Source organism: Accipiter gentilis, unplaced genomic scaffold (assembly GCF_929443795.1).
Source record: "Accipiter gentilis unplaced genomic scaffold, bAccGen1.1, whole genome shotgun sequence".
Lineage (NCBI taxonomy): Eukaryota > Metazoa > Chordata > Aves > Accipitriformes > Accipitridae > Astur > Astur gentilis.
In genome coordinates, this window is record NW_026061068.1 from 244,680 (window position 1) to 269,236 (window position 24,557).

At 45.2% G+C, this 24,557-nt stretch overlaps 1 long non-coding RNA gene across 1 annotated transcript; it reads left to right on the forward strand.

Annotated features, from left to right (window-relative positions):
• The first annotated feature begins 16,150 nt into the window (after nt 1–16,150).
• On the forward strand, nt 16,151–18,109 carry LOC126037368 (uncharacterized). The gene is made up of 4 exons (XR_007505643.1): nt 16,151–16,569; nt 16,899–17,011; nt 17,341–17,453; nt 17,782–18,109. It is a non-coding gene; the product is annotated as an uncharacterized LOC126037368 (long non-coding RNA).
• Nucleotides 18,110–24,557: the final 6,448 nt, after the last annotated feature.

Genomic DNA, 24,557 nt, shown 5'->3' on the forward strand with positions numbered 1-24,557 from the left:
CCAGTGATTCCCTGGCACACCTGAAGACCAGAAAAACATTCACCAAATAAAGTTAGGGACATGCTCTTTTTTTTTTTTTTTTTTTTTAAACTGTAACGTGTACTAAGACAGCAAGGTCACTTTTCCAGCATCATTCATACACACATATGCCCCAGAAGCTACCTGAAATTACCTTGTGTAATGGAATTGTCTGGAAAGCTCAGCTTAAAGTAGCTGAGCTCAGTGACTGATTGATTTACAGGTACAGAAAATAAATGCATGCAGCATTTTAACAATGCTGACTTACCAGTGTTATGTTATTTCCATTTAGCAAAATCTGGTCTAGCTTTGTGATTCTTCTGCCCTCAGACGGAGTCTCACTGAAGCAGCGTTAAAAACAAATAAGTAAGCACACATAACCAGGGACAACAGTTCCAGTTTTGATTACAGAATAAATCTCTACATTAAGATGGCAGTTGTTGGAACTAAGAAATGAATTGGCCACGCTGCAGCCTGATCTTGACAAATTGACCGCCTGGATAAAGCAAGCTATCTGGCAACTAAAAAGATCCATTGTACTTTTCTGCTCAGTACACCTAAAGATACAGATTTCACCCTCGAAATCTCGGCAATTTCTTGAATACCACCAACACTCAGAACAGGTTTCAAATAGCAACGTGGCAGGACAAAGTAATAAATGCTTATCCTTAAGTCTGCTAACTCTCTAAGCCTTTGCCTAGACCTTAAGGAAATGTAAAAACAAACAAACTACTGGAAAGTTCAACACACAATCCACGCAAAGTTAAGGCTATCAAGTAGGAACCGGATTACAAGTATAAGTCATGCAACAGCTACTCTATGACATGGATGTCCTGAACAGATCCTCCTCTACAGTTTAAGTCCAAGGTACAAACCATTCAGCTAGCAAGTATTCCAAAAATATAAAACCTCTTTGCTTACAGAGCTTACACAGTATTTTTCCCCAGGAAACCAAATGTTCAAGAGGAACAGGAGGCAGAAACAACATTTACAATTCTGTAACGTCTTCTAGCACCGTATCTGAAAATCCAGTTTCAAGGAAAATAAGGCCCCGAATTTAAAAATAAAACTATTTCCAGTTATTTCCATGTCACACTGAGCTGTGATTTTACCTGTAAAACAAAAAAATCAGAACAAGACAACTGATCCATACAAAAAAGGCTCTCCTATCCGGCTCTCTTTCAAATGCTGGCATTTTCTGTGACTTGGATTTTGCCTGTTATTATGAGATCATTACATCACCTATCACACAAGTGTAGCTTTGTTGTCTTTGAAAGAAAAGCTGCTAGACAATATACAACACAAAGTTAGACAAGCGAGGGCAGTACACAGGGATTTCACAGGCACTCTGGAATTGGGCACCTGACTTGAATTCCTGGCTTTGAAAACCTCTCTCCAAATGACTTACCGTCTTTCACTAAGATCCAGCAGCAGTTCTCTCCTGTGCCTCATGCTCTTCTGTAGCCAGCCAAAGCCCACGGAGCTGCACTGTAAGCTTGAAGGCCAGTGTGCCAGCTGCGTGTCCTATTTCTGTCACCTAGTTCTTATGTACCGTTTCTTGCTAATCAAAAGGCCCAGTGAATCCTCCTCACACATCACACTTGAGGTAGTACATCCAAGCATTATTTCTGCCGCGCTACATTTGCACGGATTAGCTGCTGAACCCTCCAGATGATGTACTGCTTTTCAAGAAGGGTGTAGTATAACTGGTGAGGGTCTACAGTAAGTCCAAGAGGGTGCTCAACGATGTACAGGAGTCTGACTTCAAAGCATAAATTGAAAAACAGCCTCTTAACCTAGAAAGGGCAATACTGAAGAGAAAGAACAATGTTTAAACTCTAAAAGGTAGCTATAAGGAAGAAATTTTGTGTGCATCCACTGCACACAGTTACACGGAATCATGGGGCTTAAATTACAACCTGAAAAACTTAGGGTATGTGGCAGTCTTTGCAACAGTAGTAATAATTACAGGAAATGTTTAAGAATAAATTAGGCAAGCGTTTGTCAAGAATGGTACAGAAAGTTGATCATTCACCTCTAGAATGAGAGCAACACTAGACTATCTTCAAAGGTTCTTCTTTCCCCACTGCTGTCCCTCTCCGTATTTCTACCCTCAAACACAAGCATCATCCCCAGCTCTGCACTTACAATTCTATCTGCATATGCACATGTCTAGAGATGCACATTTATTTCTTCGTTACACACAGCTGAAGGAGACTACTCAGAGGTAAGCCAATTTACATAAACAGCTTTTGAAAGTTAAACACCTCAGCTTCTTGCAAAACGTCAGCCCAACAGAACACCGTCAGCCCAACAGAACACCGGGAGCGGTATGTAAATCCTTATGCCAAAACTGCATTCTCTTAAATCTTATGAAAACCATCTCTAATATAAAGCCTGACTTGTCCATTTTCTGACACTCCCCTTCTCTGTCATCAAGGTACTTATTAAGACAGTAAAACAACTGACGGGGTAAACACCATAACTAGCACAATAGCTGACTTCCGTAGCAGTTGCATATCAGGTCTGAATAAATGTGAGTTTAGTAGGTAGATACACATTCAGAAATGCACAAGAACTGAAAGGAGTAATCTGTAACTGGTAGACTAAGAACACTGCAATAGCATGCAATGTAAATCAACATGCACCTATAGGGAAGGGAAGTACAGAAACATTCTTCTGGATTGAAAAAAAAAAATATATACGCAGCAATGGTAGGAAAGGGTACTTGGAACGTGCCACTTTCAGTCCACTGAAACAATGTCTGCAACAGCAGTAAGAACACTGGCAAACTACCTTCTCTGTTCCACAGGGCCTTGAAACCCATACGCATTGTCTGTTGCCAGTTGCTGTTAGGAAACAAAGGCGCTGTGATAAGTAGAAGCGTGTAGAACACCGAAAATGAAACTTTTGAGTATGTCACATGCAAGATCCTCATTCTCCGTGCAGTCTACAAGGTTACACAATTGTAAAATACTTTGTAAGAATGAGAATCCTGACGTTTGCCTTGGATTAAAAAAGTTTTTAAATTCCGCTTTGTTTTGAGGTTTTTTTCCCCCAAGGGCTTAAAAATAAAAGCATCTTGGTAAAGTGATTTTCACACACTGCACAGACACAAGCAGTGTTTCTCCCACTGCGAGAGGAGTATAAAAATACTCTTATCTAATATGTTAGACAAGAGTGACCGAGGTCACAGGAGAATCTGTACTTTCCCACTGATTACAAGGAACGGGCCAGCTGCTTTGTGCCTCCTATGCAGCTGGAGCATGCAGGTGCCTGGTAACTTGTTCCGACCTATTGCATCTTAATCACATATACATGGAGGAATACCAAGCTGACCGCTTAGGTTTATCAGCCAAAACAGTTTACAGCAACGCAATAGTTTACAGCAATTCAGGAAGTTTAACACTGAATTTAGGTATGTGCTTATATGGTTTGATGAACAGAGCTTCTATAAATGAAAGGGAAACAACAGAAGTTATTTATATGTGATTTCAGAACATACAAAAGGTATAGTCTACAAACCAAGTATCAAGTACTAGCAATATTTACCTGTTCAAAGGGCATCATGTAATGTCTCAGACTCAACAAGCATAAACTGACAGACTGTTATGATTTGAAAATTTTAAAAAAGTTCTAACAGTGTGCCCAAAACGGAGGTGTTTCAGTGTTCAGGCTAGACTCCTTGTCTCCAGTAAATACACATCTTAATTCTAACACAGGATAAAAACCGATTTATAAATGTCCTCTTGTAAAAATGAAACCGTTCCAATCACCCTGTCCACTCCTATTTAAGATATTAAATAGGGCAAATCAGAAGTAACTTGAACCAATCCCTCCCACCCAGCTATAAACCAGGACCATATACAGCCCTTGCAGACTACACAAGACCCTGTCTCATTCCAGCCATATCATTAGCACAAGCTGTGCAAACCCATGCAAATCAACAGGTTTTCCAGGCGTAAAAGCAGACTCCAACAGCAGTTAAGCCACTTCTTACAACTGACAATGTCATACTTCCATCACTGATTATAGCACAAGAACAAAAGAGAATGGGTCTTTATTGTCCTTCATGAACTTGAGGGGCTGCAAGAAACCAGTGAAGTTACAAGCCTGGATTCTGTAATGTCGCTATCAGCATAATTTCCAGATCAAAGATCCGGCCTCCTGTTACGATCATCAAACATAATTTTGAGTTCAGGGGACAGGTCATCACAACACTATGTTAGGTAGAGTATAAAACCTTATCATCAGATTCTCAGCTAGTTTAAGTCAATGTATTCTGTGTGTTCTGCTGAAGTCAACGAAACTAAACACACTATCATAGGAAAAAGATATTTCAGCACGCCTCAGACCTGGAAAACTATCTTGAAAAATGCCCATAACTTTTAACACAAATTCTCTGCACTTCCCACGATCTCTCAACAGCGAGCAGTAGTAAGACCCTAACAGTTACTTGCAACCTATTTCTTGCATAGCATTCATTTTTATTTTAATTTTAAAAGGGGCAACTAATACATAAGATTTTTGCAGCTACTCACAAAAATCAATAAGCAAAGACATTTGTTCCAAGATTTAAATTACTTGTACAATTTAAAAAAACTATCAAAGCTCTGTAAAGTAAAATAGATACATTTACCTACTCATGTAGGAAACTACAGACAAACTTCAGGAAATGACCAAAGGTGCAGAGGATAGGCTAATAGGCTAAGGTAGAAAAACAACAACAAAAAAAGAAAACCCAGGAGTTCTACAGAAAAATGAGTGAGCAGCCCACAGCACTGGCAGACAACAGATTTTTTTATACCCACTTCCTCCACCCCTTCTTCCTATTCCCTCCCCCCCCCCCCCCTTTTTTTTTATAAGGGAAATAATTATTCTATTGTGAAACATATTGTCAGTGATGCAGTTGAAGCCAAAAGTTTACATGAGTTCAGGAGATTATTAACCGAATTATAAGACATGTGCCAACACAACTGCTATAAAAAGCATCTGCATCACGGTGAAATGCAAACAGCTACTCTGATAACGACACATTATTATTCACTAAATTTGCCTTTGCCTTTTACCCTGTTGTATAGTTACTAATGTTGAAAAGAGTCACTGCTGTACAAGAAACTAAAACTTACAGCGCTTTATGCTCGGAGAGAACTGTGGCCCATCAGCTCGTGGCTGTGAAGCCTTACAACTTAACACGTTGCAGTTGCACACCAACAAGTTCTGAGGTGGACTGCTGACTGTATTCAATAGTCACAGCTTAGGTAGGAGGATATGATAAACCTTACTTATTTGCCTTTAACCGATGCTCCAAATATGTTAAAGTCGTTCTTAAAGCAGGTTACTGGTTTGATTACCCTTCATACAAAATCCTCCTTCAAATGGAGGTTTCTCTTCTCTTCTTTTCAGATTTAAGGCATGAACAGAAACCACATCTGCATCATCACTGAAATCAGTGCCTATTTTTCAATAAACTTTAGCAGCATCAGAATTCGTCCTCAAGTACCGTTCATAAAGCAAATGCTTCATTCTTCAAAACTTTTTTCAGCAAAGGTTAGTAATGCTGTACCACAGACTCTCACGCCCAGTCACACATGTTCTTCCCGAGACTGTTACGCAGCTTAGTATTTTAAAAATTACCATCCTAACTGCATACCTGATACTACTGGTTCTCCCCTTTTTAAAGTCTGATGTTAAGGAAAAGCTGCAAGTCCTACAAAACCAGGCAGACTTGCTTGTTCTTGCCAAAGAGAAAAAGGTTAAGCATTATTAAAAAATAAGACTATTGCCTACCTTTAAGTATCCATAAAGCTATCAACATGAACCGTATGGTGGCCTGTTAGTATCGCTATTTGAACACGGGCATGCAAAATGTCCTTCAGTTAAATTCCAAACTCTATGAAGTAATTGGTGGGCAATTCCCCAAGGATACAACGTCTATCAAAAGCCAACAGTAAGCCAGAAATCTCTTTCCGTTTCATAGGGTAAAAAAAAAAATAAATACAGTGAATCCTGAAAAAAGAAATCGATATTAGACAGGGAACACCTATATAGTTATAGGGCAAGTAATAAAACATTTAGTGTTTTGATTTTTTTCTTTTTATTTATGTCATCACAATAGTTAGACAAACATGGAAACATTTGCAACAGCAATACTTGGGTCACTTTAAAATCTTGGTAACACTGAAATACAGGTCAGCAAAAACTAATGATGTGGGGAGGGGACTTTACGTCTTCTTATTTTCATACACATTCACACACACACACACACATATATCTATATACACACGCGCACTCCACAACTCCAAAGAGCTATCTTAACTATGTCTGCCAGTAAACGGAAATAGTAGGCAGAAAGGAACCATATCCATACTAAGACAGTTAGCTGTGTCGTAAAACTGAAGATCACTGCAACCAGTGCCATCTTAAAGAAGAAGAAAAAAAAAAAAAAAAACCAACACCAAAAAACCTGAAAGGAACCATCGCTGTGCACGTCATAAGCATGAAGTTATTTTAACCTGGTGACTACTCTGCTCTATACTTTAAGCATCGTGAAGTTTTTATGTGTTTTTAAAGTCTAAGGTTATTATTTTAAATGGCCTACTTGTAGTGGCAGCCCAAGTAGCATTCTGGAGAACACCACAGTGCCCACAACTTCTACAGGTCAGTGCAGTCTGATCAAGCACTACATTTCTAGGGGAGGAAAACAAAAAACCACTACTGCTCATTTATTCAATTGAAAAGCTTATTACCTGCACCTTCCAAAGCAACAGGCTACAGGAACACTGAATGCAAAGTAAACCAGACCCATCTGGAATAATCTGACATCTCAGCTCCAAGTTACACATCTTTCATTTCGTATTTGAAGGGATTAACAGCATTTGGATGCACAGAAACTGTCTTTACAGTGATGTCTGCAGACCTCCGAGTCACAAGTTAAAAATGTCTTCCTAAATTATAACAGTATTAGCACTTCCTCTGAAAGGAGTGAAAAAAACACAACCAGGGAAGGAGGAAAGTGACACAACACCAAGGGTTTTTTTCCCAGAGATTACAAAATCCTGAGAGAACAAGATGCTTGTGCTATCAGAATAAAAATCCCCAAAGAAACAAAAGAGTTTACCTTTCCCTTGGAAAAGTTACTTTTGAGTCAAGATCTGCTCTTTTTCTCTCCCAAGCATGAAATCTCTCTTCAGCTTAAGACTCTCTTCTACTGCAGTAGAAATTTAGTGCACATGCTGGAACCTGGACAGAATCTTATTTAAAAAAACAAACAATACAATAGTACTACAGTGGCTAGAAATCTTTTACGTATTCTGATGAAAAGACTCAACTTATTTCTAGGAAATAAAGTGTTTGGGGCCAAAGCCAACACATGATGTTCATGTAAGGTTAAATTTTTATTATTTTTTTTCTTTTTTTAAATTGATATATTGAAAAAAGCTGGAGAAGGAAGCAGGGACAGAAATGAAAAACCATTCAGGGAGTCAGTGGTATAGACTGTCAGCACGCAACCTAAATATTGTAATTGCAGATCACATAGTCAGAACAAGCCAGTCAAAAGTAGCACACTCCCTGGGAGAGGGGCAGGAGTCTCTTCCCCCTTGTCTTTCAAGCCAAGACCCAACTAGCAGAAGGCAGCTTTTCTGTCAGATAAAGCAAGGCAAAAGGATCATGTACAGCAACTTCCTTGCAGCCTCTTGCTCCTGAGCACCCTTCTTCACCTCTTTTCTTTCTTTCTCTCTTTCTTCTGGTGATGGGAAGGCAAAGCATGTTCTGTTCCTGTGAGCCCATACTGCTTGTCCCTACAGTCACAGCAGGCACCTGTGATTCCTCTCCGAAGACATTTACGCATAGAAATCAGTTGAGTGGTGTGTTACGGAAGCATAAGCTGCAGTGGACGTGATTTTGAATCAGTTATTGTTTTGCCCATCATGACAAAATAAAACCAGCAATTTCTTACTTTATAGAAATTCTCCTAAAGTAGTAGTTGCCCCCAACAGCTGTCAAGTTTTTGTATCACAGGAGAACAAATGCAGCCAAAAGAACATCTTCTCTAAAATGACCACTCCGAACTGCACAAGCAGGCAGGCACAGGCAGCTCCCGATTTAATTAAGCGTATGTACACAGCACCACTTAGTGGTGCAAGCGGAGTCACCGCTGATAGGAATGAGAAGCTTGAACACCAACCTTCCCTCCCCGGCCCCCTGGACACTGCAGCCTGATCTTGACAAATTGACCGCCTGGATAAAGCAAGCTATCTGGCAACTAAAAAGATCCATTGTACTTTTCTGCTCAGTACACCTAAAGATACAGATTCACTCTCTAAATCTCGGCCAATTTCTTGAATACCACCAACACTCAGAACGGGTTTCAAATGGCAACGTGGCAGGACAAAGTAATAAATACTTATCCTTAAGTCTGCTAACTTTCTAAACCTTTGCCTAGACCTTAAGGAAATGTAAAAACAAACAAACTACTGCAAAGTTCAACACGCAATCCACGCAAAGTTAAGGCTATCAAGTAGGAACCTGATTACGAGTATAAATCATGCAATAGCTACTCTATGACATGGATGTCCTGAACAGATCATCCTCTACAGTGTAAGTCCAAGGTACAAACCCATCAGCACCTCCTTCCCTCTCTGTATCGCTGTGGTTACCTGCTCTGTGCCCAGAGCCAAAAAGAATCCCGACGTTGGAGTTACTGTTCCTTTTATGCCCAGCCCCATACTTCTTTCCCGACGGAGAGGTGACGCACCTGATTTGAGGTGGAGTGCAGACAACCTTCTCATCTAGTGCTGGGCAGTTTATTTGTCCCACAAACAAACCCCAGGAAAGAGAATGCACAGTTGGACGGGTGCACTTGAGATTTTGACCACGCGGTAGCACCGTTAACTGCTGAAAGAGCAGGACTCTCTGCCGCTCCGTGTCCATGTCACGACTGCCCTCACGTCCCCAGTCTGCACCCAGCTCCTCCAGGGTGTGCAGAGGGGCTTCCAGCCCTGGCTCAGCAGGCATCCACATAAGATCCCCCAGCCAAGAGGGGGGTGTATGCTCACCTGCCACATCGATACCGTGGGTACATTAAAAGCCACCCCCCAACCCTTTCCCCAGGAGTGATTGGGGGAGGCTTTTCAGTCATCTGGCTGTAAACCCCCTCCCCCTCAGGGAGACCAACATCCAGGCATGCCTTGCTCTAACTCCCCAAATCCACTGCCCTCCGAGGAATAAAAGGCGTCTGGGCCACTCCCCCGGCTCTAATCTGCAGATATGCCTGGCTTCCCAGAAGTAGGCTGAGAAAGCCAGCATTAAGGCACTCCTTCCCACGCCCAGATCCACAAAATCCTCAGAGAAAAGAAGAAAAATAGCCACTTCACTGCAGCATGAAGTAAATAAACTTGGGGGACACAGGAGGCCAGTTCTCCTGGGGTCAATGGAAAGGAGGGCTAGATGCAACGTATCTGAGGATTTTCCATGTGCACAGCTGAAACAGCCATGCCTCAAGCAGGGATGCGTCCCATTTATGGCAGTTCCTCCCCACTTCTCATCCCCAAAAGACAAACTCGGGCCTCTGCCTTCTCCGTGTGTAGCTCCCCACTCCCTTCAGCATGGAGCTGCGAGGCTCGGGGTTTGTGGAGAACCACAGGTGGGAAACCGAGGCTACTAATGGTGACCACAGAGAACAGACCAGCTCGGAGGGGGCGAGGAGGGCTGATGCACAATTTCTACGTTTGAATTTGTTGGGAACTTGGTGGGAGTCACAAGCTTGCAAGGCACAACCCCAGCTATCCAGGACATGGGCTTCCCAAGATCACAAACCTCCGGGGACGGGGACGGCGCCTGCGCCGGCGAGCGAACGCCGGGCTGCCCCAACGCGAAGCACGGCGCATGCGCCCGGGAGGCGCGTCCGCACGGCTGGTCGGGGAGCGGGCGCAGCGGGAAGCCCGCGGAAAACCACGCGAAACCGGCAACGCTCCCGAGTCTGACCTGGTCGGACTCCGGGGGCCGCGAGGACTACGCCGCGCCCGAGAGCCACGCTGCTGCCCGGCCGCCGAGTCCGCGAAAACTACAGCTCCCGGCATGCCCCGGGAGGCAGCCTGCCCTGCTGCCTGACGCCGAGGGGACGCCGCTTCCGTTCCCCCCCACCTCCCCACGCCGGCGCAGCGGCAGTTCCCGCCGAGCCCCCAGCGCCGCTCCGGGTAGCTCCGGCACGGCGCGGCCCCGCTGCCGCTCCGTGCGTGCAACACGGACCCCGCCGTCCTCCTCGGGGCTTTCCCCGGGACCCGCCGGCCGACTACGCAGCCCCGCCACGGGGCCCGGTGAGCCCCCACCCCCGCGCGCCCGTTCTCTCAGCCGCCCTGTCAGCGCCCCCCACCCCACCCCCGCGCGCCCGTTCTCTCAGCCGCCCTGTCAGCGCCCCCCCCACCCCCGCGCGCCCGTTCTCTCAGCCGCCCTGTCAGCGCCCCCCCCACCCCCGCGCGCCCGTTCTCTCAGCCGCCCTGTCAGCGCCCCGCCCCCCACCCCCGCGCGCACGTTCTCTCAGCCGCCCTGTGAGCCCCCAGGGCTCCCCCTCGGCCTCGGCACCCCCACCTCCCCCAGGGCACCCCCACCTCCCCCGGGCCACCCCCGCCTCCGACGTTCGCGCTCCGAGGGGCGCCCGGCCCCGCTCACCTTCTCCCTCGGGGCAGCCGCAGCCCGGTCACTGCTCAGCTCCGCTCCTGCCTGGGCTCCCGGCGGCCCCTCCCCCGGCAGCCCCTCCCCTTGCCAGGGAGGGGGCGTCGCCATCAGCCTCTCACTGCCCGCACCTGCGGCTCCTCCAGCCCCGGCCCGCAGCTGTGGTACCGAAACCCGCAACCAAACCCCTCACCACCAAGGTGAAGTGAAGCAGCAGGCACTGCCTTGACTGAGTGACAGATGTCAAGAGTCATCTGATGTGGAAGAGGTGTTAACTGGGGTCAAAATACAGATTTTAATACCCATCTTATTTTAGTTCTAAGACTTGGCGATTGCCAGGTATCATCTTTTCAATTTCCCCAGGTCCACCCGCGAGCGAGGCCACAAGGGAGATTTCTTCCAGAGAGAGGATAGAGTTATTAAGTCTCAAGACCACGATTTGCTTTTCTCCTTCATGAAGAGGTGAGTGGGTCATATAGCATCACTAGTCACCCAAGCAGTTAAGCCTGAACTTTTCACCTGTCCTTTAATGCCGTCAACTCCAAGCTAAATTTTTCCCGTTATTAAGAGGGGACCAAAGATCATGTGAAGTATTATTATCCTTTCTACAAATACACCCCCATCTTAGAGCTTTAGCTACTAGAGAAGGTCTTGGGAGTTTGGGGTCAGAGGAGCTAGCTGCAAGTACAAACTTTCATACAGCTCTGTTTAGGATGTGTGATGTTTCTCTGGTTGTCTAAACCGGTCTAAATTTCCACAGATGGTCCCGACTCTGGGTGGCTCTAACAAGGATCCTGGAACTCCAGTAAGTTCTAAACATCGTTTTATATTTTAAACATGATCCCAAGTTCCTTTTTGCACTTGTCTCTACGGTTTTGGCAGCTGACAGCCCCGAGGGGTGCTTGTACAAGTTTCTCCCGAAGGGCGAGTAAATTAATTCTTTTGTCCGTGAGGTGGATGGTTTGGTAACGTTATAATTCACAACGCTATAATTCCTTCTTTCAAATTTAAAAAAAATAATTGCCTTTTAAATCCATCCAATTTAATCTGCTAAAATGATTCTCGTTGTTCTACCTCTTTTCTCAAGTTTTGGTTAAATTCAATGTCAGTATTCTCCACGGAACTAGATTTTCATCTGACTTTGGAATCGGAAAGGCAGGCTGTTACCGAGGTTAAATTCTGTGTCTTTACAAAACTTTGAATCAGTTACAAAACTAGATTATTTTTTTTAATTCAAATTACAAAACCGGTTAATATCAAGATGAATAGTTCAAACAATAATTGTTCCATTTTGTTTATCTCATGTTTAGAACCCCTCAAAAAAAACACATACACCCTCTAAACACACAAAAAGATTATTGCCCTCGACAATATTCCTAATAGCAACCCCAACATTATAAACTTTACACAACTGTTTTCCCAAATAGATAACGTGAAACTTACTTATAGATTTTCCGTTTTAAAGGGACAGTTTCTTTAGACTTCCAGTTTCTTGTTGGGTGCTTTCTTTATTCTCGAATAATGAAGCCAAGGTTCTTCTCCCAGACCTTTACTGCTACAAGTGTTGTTAAAATGACTCGATACGGTCCTTTCCACTTCTCGGTGATTTTATATATATTCAGTCTCCTGGTCGGAAGGGATGCGCTGCTACGTCCAGTTCTAAGGGTCCAGCTGTGGAGACATACTGACAAAGTTCTTGAAAAGAATTGCTTAAAGAAATCATAACACCTTTTAAAAACATATCTCCAAAGGCACTCAAGATACTCAGAACACAGGACTCTTGATATGGTCTTTCATACAACATTTCTTAAAGACTTGGCTTTTCTTTCTCTTCTGGCTATACTCCGATTCTTAATAGAGCCACGGGTAACGCTTTAACCCATGTGAGGAGTGAGGTTTCCTGACAAATTTTACTCGACAGTTGCTTAAGGATATAGTTCATTCTCTCTCTCTCTCTCTCTGCCCACACACTTGCTTGTGGTCTATGTGGGGTGTGATAGTCTCAATCCATAGATAATACTTGGCTCAACTTGTCTCATAATCTTTGCTATAAAATGAGGGCCATTGTCAGATGACATTCTTACAGGCACCCCATATTTTGGTATTATCTCTTTGAGCAAGACTTTGACTACTTCCCTTGCTTTGTTGGTGCGACAAGGGAAAGCCTTGGGCCACCCAGTAAAGATATCAACTAAAACTAGGACATATCCTTATTTTCAAGGCAATTCTATAAAATCAATTTGCTAATATTCTTCTAAAAAATTTCCTTATTTAATAATCCCAAAGATGATCTTATTACTGGTTCGGGGATAATTTTACATATACATTTCACATCCACTTATAATTGTTTAAACAATCTTTGTCATATTTCGCTTTCTGTTTCCCAGTATACTCTGTGATGTTCAATGGGGCATTTTCTCTTATTATTGTGGGTGGGACTATTATTCGACCTGTCGGTGTTACAGCCTATCCTGTTTCATTTTGTTAGCCTGCAATCTAATAATTAATTCTTCATCTTTTTCATTATAATTTGGAGTTTCTTTAGGCAATTTTATACCTTTCTCTGGAACTAGTGCTAGGATGCCTTTTTCTGCAGCCTCTTCAGCAGCTTTATCAGCCAGTCGGTTACCTGCGTTAGGACCGGTCTTACCTAACGGATGTGCTTTACAGTGCATCATCGTGACTGCTGTTGGTTTTTGAATGCTTTCTAACAATTTCAGTATTTGTTCTGCGTGCTGAACGGCGGTTCCTGGTGCAGATAACAGTCCTCTTTCTCCCCGTATCGCTCCATGCGCACGTACCACTCCAAAAGCATACTTTGAGTCTGTCCAAGTGTTGACTCGCTTTCCTTGACTTAGTTCCAGAGCTCGAGTAAGAGCTATCAATTCAGCCTTTTGGGCAGAGATCATCGAAGGCAAAGTTGGCAACGCAAGTACCTCCTCAGTAGTTATTGTCTATCTCGATAAAACGTTTTCCTTCACAGATGGAACCGCTTCCGTCGGCATATAGTTCCCAATCTGTTTCTTCTAGTGGCACATCTCAGAGATCCAGTCAGCTGGAGTAAACTCTTTCGATTGCCTGCAAGCAGTCACGTTCCAGTTCTCCTTTAACTCGGTCAGTTGTTGAAAACGCAACAGGGTTAACGGCGGTAGTAGTTTTTAGGTAAACATCATCTTGTTCCAGCAACAACACCACTTGGTATTTCAGCATTCTGCTAGGGGATAACCAGTGCCCCCCTTTCCGTTTTAGCACAACAGTTATCATATGGGAAACGTACAGTAATCCTTTCTCCTCAGGCGAACTTACGAGCTTCCTGGATCAGTAGCACAGTTGCAGCGACGGCTCTCGGACGACTAGAGCATCCCAGACTCACGTTATCCAATCGCTTCGAGAAGTAGGCCACAGCTCGCCCACTTGGCCCTAAATATTGGGCCAGGATACCCAGAGCTCTACCTCTTCTTTCACGAGCAGAAAGTTCAAGTGTCTCTTGTGAGATCTGGCAGACGCTAGGGCTGGCACCCCTATTACAGCCTGTTTCAATTCTTGGAAGGTAGCTTTCTCGGCATCGGTCCAATCCGTCGTTTGAGGTTTTGAGCTGCTCCTATAAAGGTCAGGCCAGCAAGCCACAATTTATAATCTACAGGTGACACCACTCGACCATTCCCGGAAATGCTTGTCATTCATTTTTTTAGTCTTAGGTTCAGGGAGACGACACATTGCCTCTTTTCTCTCAGTTCCCAATTGTCTCTGTCCTTTTAGGATTTTAAAACTCAAATTTAAGTTTCTTCTTTCTGGGTTATTTGGGTTTTTTTCTTTTGACACTCGATATCTACTGATTCCCAAAAAGTTCAAAAAGTTAAGAGTTAACTTTGTGCATTGTTCTTCCGTCTCAGCTACCATTAACAGATCGTCCATATATTTCAGCAAGATTTCTTGATTATTTTCTTTCTTCCAAATCTCTAATTCTCGTGCCAATTGATTTCCAAAAATGGTAAGACTATTCTTAAAGCCTTGAGGGAAGACTGTCCACGTATATCGTGTTTTTCTCCCAGTCTCAGGATTTTCCCATTCCAAAGCAAAAACCTCTTGACTATTGGGATCCAAGGGAATATAGAAAAAGGCATCTTTTCGGTCCAACACTGTGAACCATTCTCATTTCTCCGTTAGGGTTGTTAACAAAGTATAAGGATTTGCTACGACCGGATGAATACCTTGTACTATTTGATTTATTGCTCTGAGGAGGTCTTGAACTAATCTATCATCTTTTTCATCAGCCTTTTAAAAGGCAAGATCGGGGTGTTATATCTGGATTCACATTCTATTAACAATTTGTATCTTAAAAATTTTTGTATTACCATTACTAACTCTTTCCGACTTTCCGGTTTTAGGGGGTATTGTTTCATTCTTACCGGATTCGATCCTGGCTTTAAATCAACTCTCACAGGTTCTGCTTTTTGGATTTACCGGGAACTTCCCAGTCCAGACGACTGGAATGACAGCATTACACTTGGACCGGTATAATCTTCTGCTTTCGGTAAACATCCTGTTAACAACAAAGCCGCTGCTTCGATACGTTTAGTTTCTGGAATTAAAATTTTAAGCTCTCCATTTTTAAATTTAATTTCTGCCTCTAAGTTCTCAAATAGACCTCTCCTTAACAGGAGTTTAGGAGAATTTGGCACATACAAAAACTGCCGAGTGACCCATTGCTTTCCTAATTTCATTGTTAAAGATTTAAAGAAGGGTCTAGTTTCTCGTTCGCTTGTTGCACCAACACCACCAATTTCTTCAAAACTTAACTCTCCCTCTGAGGTATTTAAAACTGAAAAGGTGACTCTAGTGTCAACTCAAATTCAATTTTCTGTTCTCCCAGTTTAGCTGTAACCAGAGGTTCTGCTGGGAGACTCCCCTCCGGTCCCCGTCCGATACGTTCACTTAAAAAGAACAAATCTACATATGGCACTTTATTCCATTTACTCTCTCTCCTACAAAACAACAGTAATTGCAATATAGTATTGTAACTCAAAGTTCTGTTTGTTTACCATTTTTCCTGCAGTTCACCCCAACGTGCCAATAAACATCCCAGCGGTGATGTTTCTGGTAACTTTTCATCAGCAGTTCTATTTCCTGCACTCTTATTCTTAAACAATTTTGCTAATGCCATTATACTTATATACATTCAAATACCAAATACCAAACAAATGCAAACGACAGCTGTCCCAAATAATACACAAAGTCCAACCCAGCAATAGCTTTCGCTTATGACTTACGGGCAGACGCCTAGGCTTCCACTGCAGACGGCTACCCTCCAAGCCCCAACCCTGGGAAGCTTTCGCCGCGCCTCACGGGCAGGCTTTCCAAACAAATTCCAAAGAAGCAGCGCCTTACCTTTTTTCCAGGGAGCGCTGCGTGGAGCTTTGCGTGTCGAGGGTGACGGTTCTCCCCGAGAATACCTCGGTGCCGGCCGGAGCTCGATCGACACGCCATCTCGTCCAGTCTCACTCGCAAGGTCCCATTTGGGTCGCCAAAACCGTTACCGAAATCCAGAATAAAACTCCTTAACGCCAACGTGAAGTTAAGAAGCAGGCACTTTGTTTATCGCAGCGCTGGGGACACGGGAACCTCTGTCCTCCGGGATTCCCTGTGATTCCTTGCAGACGTCTCCTAGCGTCTTTTGGCCTTTTCTTATAAGGGCCGGAGATCCCAGGTAGCAGCCCCAGACTTGTCTAATGATGCTACCCTAGATGATTCTTCTCTTTTGCAGGAAGCTCTCTTCTCCGGGATCGACCCAAGACTCCTCCCAGGCGTCATCCCAGAATGTTTTGACCTCTGCGTTCGGGACCGGAGATCCCAGCTACCTGCTCCAGACTCCTCCAAGTAAGTAGCTCAAGACATTTTTCTTCTCCTGTAGAGAAATCTCTCAACTCCGACAGGCATCTGAGACTCCTCCCAGGCATCTCCCACAGTCTTCTATCCTCTGCTTTAACTACCTAAGGGGTCAGGTAGAAGCCCCAGACTCCTCCAAGGAAGCTACCGTTGAGGTTTTTTTCTTTTTTGGAGGAACCTCTGCCGTCCAGGATCCCCTGTGATTCCTTCCAGACGTCTCCTAGCGTCTTTTGGCCTTTTCTTATAAGGACCGGAGATCACAGATAGCAGCCCCAGACTTGTCTAATGAGGCTACCCTAGATGATTCTTCTCTTTTGCAGGAAGCTCTCTTCTCCGGGATCGACCCAAGACTCCTCCCAGGCGTCATCCCAGAACGTTTTGACCTCTGCGTTCGGGACCGGAGATCCCATCTACCTGCCCCAGACTCCTCCAAGTAAGTAGCTCAAGACATTTTTCTTCTCCTGTAGAGAAATCTCTCAACTCCGACAGGCACCTGAGACTCCTCCCAGGCATCTCCCACAGTCTTCTGTCCTCTGCTTTACCTACCTAAGGGGTCAGGTTGAAGCCCCAGACTCCTCAAAGGAAGCTACCGTTGACGTTTTTTCTTGTTTTCGAGGAGCCTCTGCCCTCTGGGATCCCCTGTGATTCCTTCCAGACGTCTCCTAGCGTCTTTTGGCCTTTTCTTATAAGGACCGGAGATCACAGATAGCAGCCCCAGACTTGACTAATGAGGCTACCCTAGATGATTCTTTTCTTTTGCAGGAAGCTCTCTTCTCCGGGATCGACCCAAGACTCCTCCCAGGCATCATCCCATAATGTTTTGACCTCTGCGTTCGGGACCGGAGATCCCATCTACCTGCCCCAGACTCCTCCAAGTAAGTAGCTCGAGACATTTTTGTTCTCCTGTAGAGAAATCTCTCAACTCCGACAGGCACCTGAGACTCCTCCCAGGCATCTCCCAGAGTCTTCTGTCCTCTGCTTTACCTTCTAAGGGGTCAGGTTGAAGCCCCAGACTCCTCCTAGGAAGCTACCGTTGAGGTTTTTTTCTTTTTTGGAGGAACCTGTGCCCTCCGGGATCCCCTGTGATTCCTTCCAGACGTCTCCTAGCGTCTTTTGGCCTTTTCTTATAAGGACCGGAGATCCCAGGTAGCAGCCCCAGACTTGACCAATGAGGCTACCCTAGATGATTCTTCTCTTTTGCAGGAAGCTCTCTTCTCCGGGATCGACCCAAGACTCCAAGACAAGCAGGTGAAGGAAGCCTTGCTGAAGCTTTAGAGAAGGAAGAGGGTCTTTCATTCCGTCTAGCTGGCGCTCTAGGCTTTCACCTGTCTCCTGTCTTTCTGCTCTTTCTTCTTGAGCTCTTGGGGTATTTGTCACGGAAGGTTAAGTGGTTAAAAGTGTCCTGGTTTCAGCTTGGATAGAGTTAACTGTCTTCCTAGTAGCTGGTACAGTGCTATGTTTTGAGTTCAGTATGCAAAGAACCTTGATAACACTGATGTTTGCAGTTGTTGCCGAGGAGTGTTTAGATAAAGTCAAGGATTTTTCAGCTTCTCATGCCCAGCCAGCGAGAAAGCTGGAGGGGCACAAGAACTTGGCACAGGACACAGCCAGGGCACCTGACCCAAACTGGCCAACAGGGTATTCCATACCATGCGACATCCCATCTAGTATAGGAACTGGGGAGTGGGGGGGGGAATCGCTGCTCGGGGACTAGCTGGGTGTGAATGGTGGGTGGTGAGCGATTGCACTGCGCATCATTTGTACATTCCGATCCTTTTGTTATTGCTGTTGTCATTTTATTAGTATTATCATTATTAGTTTCTTACTTTCTGTTCTATTAAACCGTGCTTATCTCAACCCACGAGTTTTACTTCTTTTTCTGGATTTTCTCCCCCATCCCACTGGGTGGGGGGGGAGTGAGTGAGCGGCTGGGTGGTGCTTAGTTGCTGGCTGGGGTTAAACCATGATAGAGACAGAGTCACAGCAGCACAGAATGGATGCTGAAAGAGACCTCTAGAGATCATCCAGCCCACCTCGGCTGCTTGAGCAGGGCCAGCTGCAGCAGGCTGTGAGTCTGCTTCTCGAAGGTTCTATTGGCTGCGTTGCTCCCAGGTTGTGGAGCTCGCATGGCAAATGGGCAATGAAGAGGGATGAAGTTTCCAGGCACTTTCTGGCCGGTGCAGTGATTTTTTCTACTCTTAAAAACTCAGTTGGGCTCAGCACAGCAAGGAGCCACAGCAAGGTCTTCAGTGCCTGCACTGGAAACTCTGCGTATACTCCGGCCAGGGAGCACCGCAGACACCGTTCCCTCCACGGGCCCCCAGTTTCCAAGAGAGCCCATGCCTCCAGCGGGTCCCAAGCGCCCTACCCAGGCAGGAGCACGGCACAGACCAGTGCGTTTAAAGCTTCTCCCGGAGGAGCCCGTGCAGCCCGAGTCGTTGAAGAGGGCGGTAGCTGGGAGCCTTGTGGAGGATGTCCTGAGGAGGTGTGCGGCTCCAGGGCCACAGAGCCCCCAGGCAGCTCCCCCAGGCAGAGAATAAAGAGTTTGCTCCCAAGGGCTTGCTTGTGCCTACATTTATTGATGCCAGGCCATACTGTGTCTGGGTGTTTTCCCTGCAAAGTTTTCCCTCGTCTTCCTCCCTCCTACAGCCTCGGTCAGGCCAAGACCCAGTTCTACAGGGAATCTTAAGTAGGGACGAGAAAAGGAGTCAATGTTTCTGCCTTGTTTAGAAAGCTTTGTGGCTGGGCTATTGGAGGGGCTGGTCCAGCTCTGTAAAGCTGTACTCATGCCTTCTGTGAGTCCCATAGGTGGGCGCTGTTGAAGGCTGCGCCTTGTTCTGTGCGTTTATTCTCTCGTCCCCTCACGACCTCCTGATGGGCCTTGGGGTTCCTACCCAGGCCCGTTGGTAGTCCTGTGTCGCGGTAGAGACGGACACGACAAGTAACAGATCATGCAAAATGGCTCCTTTATTGTTCTAACACACCTTTTTATCCCCTACTTCAGAGTATGTGTTAGTAGATGATTGGTTTAGTTAGTAACGGTTCTTCTTACCGCTATCTTGTTTTTGTACCGCTCTTCTCGGATCTTCCCAGACTTTCAAGGATACACTACAAGCTGCTCAAGGTCGCGCTGTTCTCGAACTGTCAGGCATTTTGTAGACCCGTTGCATCCCCCGACAGTCCTGTCTGTGTCGCAACAAGGGACTGGCCTTCAAAATGAGGCTTTGGGCCCTAAGAGAAGGGTTTGGAGCATAAAAATGAGGGTTTGGAAACTCAGGATGTGGCTTGGACCCTGAAAACGACTGGCTGGATCCTAAAAATGAGGCTTTGGAGACTGAAAATGGGAGTTCGGCAACTAAAAAAGTGGCCTTGGGCTCTAAAAAGGAGACTTTGCCAACTGCAAGGGAGCCCGTGGACCCTCAAAATGGGGGTTTGGAGCCTGAAATGGGGCTCTGGAAGCCAAAACTAAGACTTTGGGAAGGGAAAACGAGGCTTTCTGCCCTGTAAGTGTAACTTTGGAGCCTAAAAGCGTGGCTTTGTGCCTTAAAGCTGAGGGTTTAAACCCTCCAAGTGAAACTGCGGGCCCTAAAGAACAGCTATGGGTCATAAAAAGCCAAATGGTTTGGACCAGAACAATGAGGAGTTTGGCCCTCCAGATGAGGCTTTGGGCACTAAAAATGGTGGGGGAGATGCTACATGTGACCCTTTGGGCTCTGCAAAGGAGGGGAACCTATTGGTGTCGATAGGGCCCTAAGACATGAGGCTTTGGTCCCAAAGAGAGGGCTTGGGTCACTCCAGGGGAGGCCCTCAGCTGTTAAAAGAGGCCTTTGGACCCTCCAGTGGAGGGTTTGGGCCCTAAGAGTGGGGCTTTGGAAATGAAACTGAGGCTTTGAACCCTGCATTAGGTTTTGTGCCTTCAAGGGATGCTTCAGTACCAAAAACGAGGGCTTTGCGCCCTAGAAATGGGTCTTTGGAAGCTCCAAATGAGGGGTTGTGCGTTAAACAAGAGATGCCTTGCACCCCAGATGAGGAGCTTGGCCTCTAAAATGAGGCTTTGGGCCCTCCAATTGAATATTTGGACCCTCAAAATGAGGCCTTGGGCTCTCCCTAGTTGCAGACTGGATCCTAAAAATGAGCCTATGGTCCCTGGAAAGGAGGCTCTCTTCCCTGAAGAGGAGGCTTTGGAAGGTAAAGAATGAGGCTTGGGGCTCTAACGGTGGGGTTTGTGCTGTAAAAGGAAGGCTTGGGCCTTACAAATGGGTATTTGGGCCCCTGCAATGAGGCTTCAGGACCCTAAAAATGAAGGGGTGGATTGTGGAAACGATTCTTTGGACCCCGAAAATGAGGCATTGGGCCCTAAAACTGAGGTTCGGAGCCTCAAAATTTGAGTTTAGAAACAAGGTTGCGGAGCCTGAAATGGGGCTCTGGAGTTTATAAATAAAGCTTTGGACCATCAAAATGAGGATTTGTTCACAAAAAAGAAGGGTTGGGACGTGAAAAGGAGTATTTGGACAGTCAAAACAAGGCTTTGGGACAGAAAAATGTGTACTTGGGCCTTATAAACGAAGCTGTGTACTCTAAAAAGTGGCCTTCAGTCCTAAAGCGTTCAGTCTTCTATTGGGATGCTCCCTGTGGGACAGGAGGACAATTGCTTTGAGCTGCCTCTATTTCAGGAAGGATTACCTACATTTGCCTTCCATCTGAAATACTGCTTAGTGCAACTTGTTGGGTTGTTTGTTTTTTTTAAAATTGGGGAAGTGTGTGTGAACAGCTGAGTGCTGGTATACAGTGAATTACCTTCCCCTGCTGAGAGTAAATGGGTTTAGGAATAAAAATACCCGTTTTGTATTACAAAAATTGGTTCCCTTGAAGATGCAAGTGCTAACTGATGGACTCCTGGCTGACAAAATCTCTTCCCAGCTTGCTTAAACATTAAACAGCCTTCACAGTGGCGTTCAGATGATCTCGTGTGATTTCTTGCAATTAATCATGGTTGACTGAAGCGTACCACTAAAGCATAGTAATGTGTTTTGGTTGTTAAAAAGTAGGAGGAGAAGTTCATGGAGACATCTTCTGTGTCGGGTTTCAATGAGTTCAAGCTATTGTTGTGTCCGGTTGAGAGTTTCTGATGTTATTTTTCCCTCTTTCGGAGGGGGGTGAACATGCCCATCTCGCCCTCCAGGAGCAAGGATGCCATCTCAAGCCCATGCCACCCTCAAAGCTTGCGTCCTGGAGTTGAGCGTGGAGGGGCATCACCCCACGAAGGTTTGGTGTGTTGTAGCAGTCGGTGCTGTGAGGTGGGTGGCAGTGGGGTGGAAGCAGCTGTTGGGGGTTCCGTCATTTGCATAGCCCAGCCCCCCCCGCATGCTTCAGAATGTTGGGGTCCCTGTGGCAGTTTTTGAATGGTCCCTCCCAGTTGGGTCAACGGACCCAGCGCAGCCAGAAGATCCCGTTGGAGCTCCTCTCTCTGGCATAAATCCCTCGGCGTTTGGGCTTGAGAAGAGGTAAAGTTGGAATCTGCAGATCTCCTTAGGTGACCTTCAGGAGCTGTGGGCTGTGGGTGGGGACTGGCTCTCTGTCTCTGGTCCAGCGACTGGTGTCATTGCTCATAGGAAGAGCTTTACCAGGCGACTCTGCCGTTTCCCTTCTTCTGGGGGTTACGGGAGCCGTTTTGGAGGTGAGGGAGATGTGAATTCCCGGTCTTGAGCCAACCTGGATGGAGCAGAGGTGGACTGTGATTTGTCTGACCTCAACAGTGTATCTGTAACGCAGTTGCAATCATCTCTGCCTGCACGACTGGCATGAGGTCCTGTTTTATTTTAAAGGAGACGTAGTGAATAAAATCAGTGAATCTAATGGGCGGTCTTTCTGACCAAATATATAAATGTTTATTTAGGATAAGATAAACGGTCCCTTGAAGCACTGGTTACACGGACTTAACTCTGTGTTGCCTAAAAATGGGACCAAGTTTGGCTCGGCCGTGGGCGTCTACATTAGAGACATCCACGTTTAGTCAGATGAATCACACCCCAGTCTCCTGTGTTCCTCATCAGGTCTCTGGCAACTCTGCTGTTAGCCCTTACTGAAGCCAAGTACAGTCTCTCATTGATTGATAGATTGATTTTAACAGAAAGGAAAGTCAGTCTTAGACATTTGGTTGCGGAAGAAAGTTTGTGTTTGAAGATCGTGCTTGGATCTTTGAGTAGGTCTAATTAGATGCCTTTTCCTCTTTGCTTCATCCCTGATAAGCTTAGGCACTCTCTGTTTGTCCTGTTTCGGAGGACCACTGCCCAAGGCGCGTAGCATTGCACAGGGAGATGCTGCATCTCATTTTGCACTGTGAGTCTTGTTAAGTCATCAGGAATGAAGTACTTTTAGGAGATAAGCTAACTAAATTGCACTCAAGTGAAAAAAGTGCTCTATAACTCCCGAGAAATAGTACTGGATTATAATGAAAACAGAAGTATTTTGAGCAAAAGATGCTTAAAAAGTTAGGTAAAAATGAAGAGCACGGTGCAATTTTTTTAGTTTGGGTTTTTATACATTTTTGATTTAAAGTTTGAATGTAAACAAATCTGGTTGAATTGATGTGGAAAAGATGTTCAAATTGACAAGTATTTCTTTCAAACAAGAATAAGCAAAGTAGCAGCTAGAGAGAGTGTTTTGGCTTTAAAGTGTTTTGTATTTGTGAACCCAAATCTCCAGGCTGCTGGGCAGGGTGAGACCTGTGCCAGCCAATTCATCTTTTAGCTCCAAGTGCCTTTTGATAGAGATGCAGGTCTCCTGGGGATTGTGGGGACGTGCTCCTGCATCTGGAAAAGATGGCTGAGTTCCTGGTGTAAGAAGGGCACTGGGGTTTAGAGGTCAGAGCTGAGGCAGGTATGGAAGATGGCAATAGCTGTGATCATTAGTGCAAAAAATTTATTTTTGTATATTCAAGCAGGTTTTTTTCTCTCCTCTGCTAATCCAGTGTGGAATATGAGCCAATAAAGAGAAACCGACGCTGTACACGCTGGACACACTTAAGTATTTGTTTTAAAATAGGTGTGAGGTCAAGCTAGAACGTGCTTTGCAATTGGTGTATTTACTGCAGCAAATTTTCTGCTCTTCCTGGCCGTCTTCTGTGGTTTTCAGCCTGCTTCACCTCCACAGAAAGAGATACCATGCGTATGAAAGAGCCGGTTATGCGTCTTCCCTTAGGAGATATTTTTTTGTGCTCTGCTCTTGAGTTACGATCTGAATTATTTATGCCAACATTTCAAATAGCTTTTGGATTCCCTGGTTAAAGTATTCTGAACCTACCCCAGCTACATGTTACAATGCACAAGTCCCACCAACCATCAGTTTTTATTTCATGTCATTTGTCATGAAGTAACACACATTGCAGCCAGAATGCTGTGTTGCTGTTCCATGTTTTTTTTTACAGTAGTTTTCCAGCTGTATTCCTCGTCCCCATGATAAAGAGTGTTGCCAGTATTTCTTTTTATCTTAGAATACACATGGTAAGGATGGTTGCTGGATGTCTCATCCTTTTTAAGGCTGTGAAGGCATGCTCTGACAAGGTCTTTTCCCAGACCCAGGTATTCAGGGATGCAAGGTGTGCCTATCCCCATCAGCTCTGTGAAGGATGTAAGAGAGATTGTGCGCCTGAAGGTTGAATGATGCTTCTGTGTTAGAAGCTGAATTTCCACAAGCAAAAAACAGCTTCCCCGACTCTTTAAGCTGTGTGTCCTTTTAATGCTGAAAAAATGTAAATAATGATCCTTGCGTACATCTTTCTCAATTAAATGTACAGTGGATGTCTTCTCGTTCAGCTAGTCTGGAGCTTAAAAAGCAGCTTAAAAATACTGGACAGGGTAATTTTTGGTGGACATGGCCAGAGCCTGCTTGGAAGAAAATTGGATTGGTTACACCAGTCTTTATGTGAGGCCCAAAGAGAGCCTAAGGTTTTGAGTGCCCTAGAATGCTCTTTTCAAGTA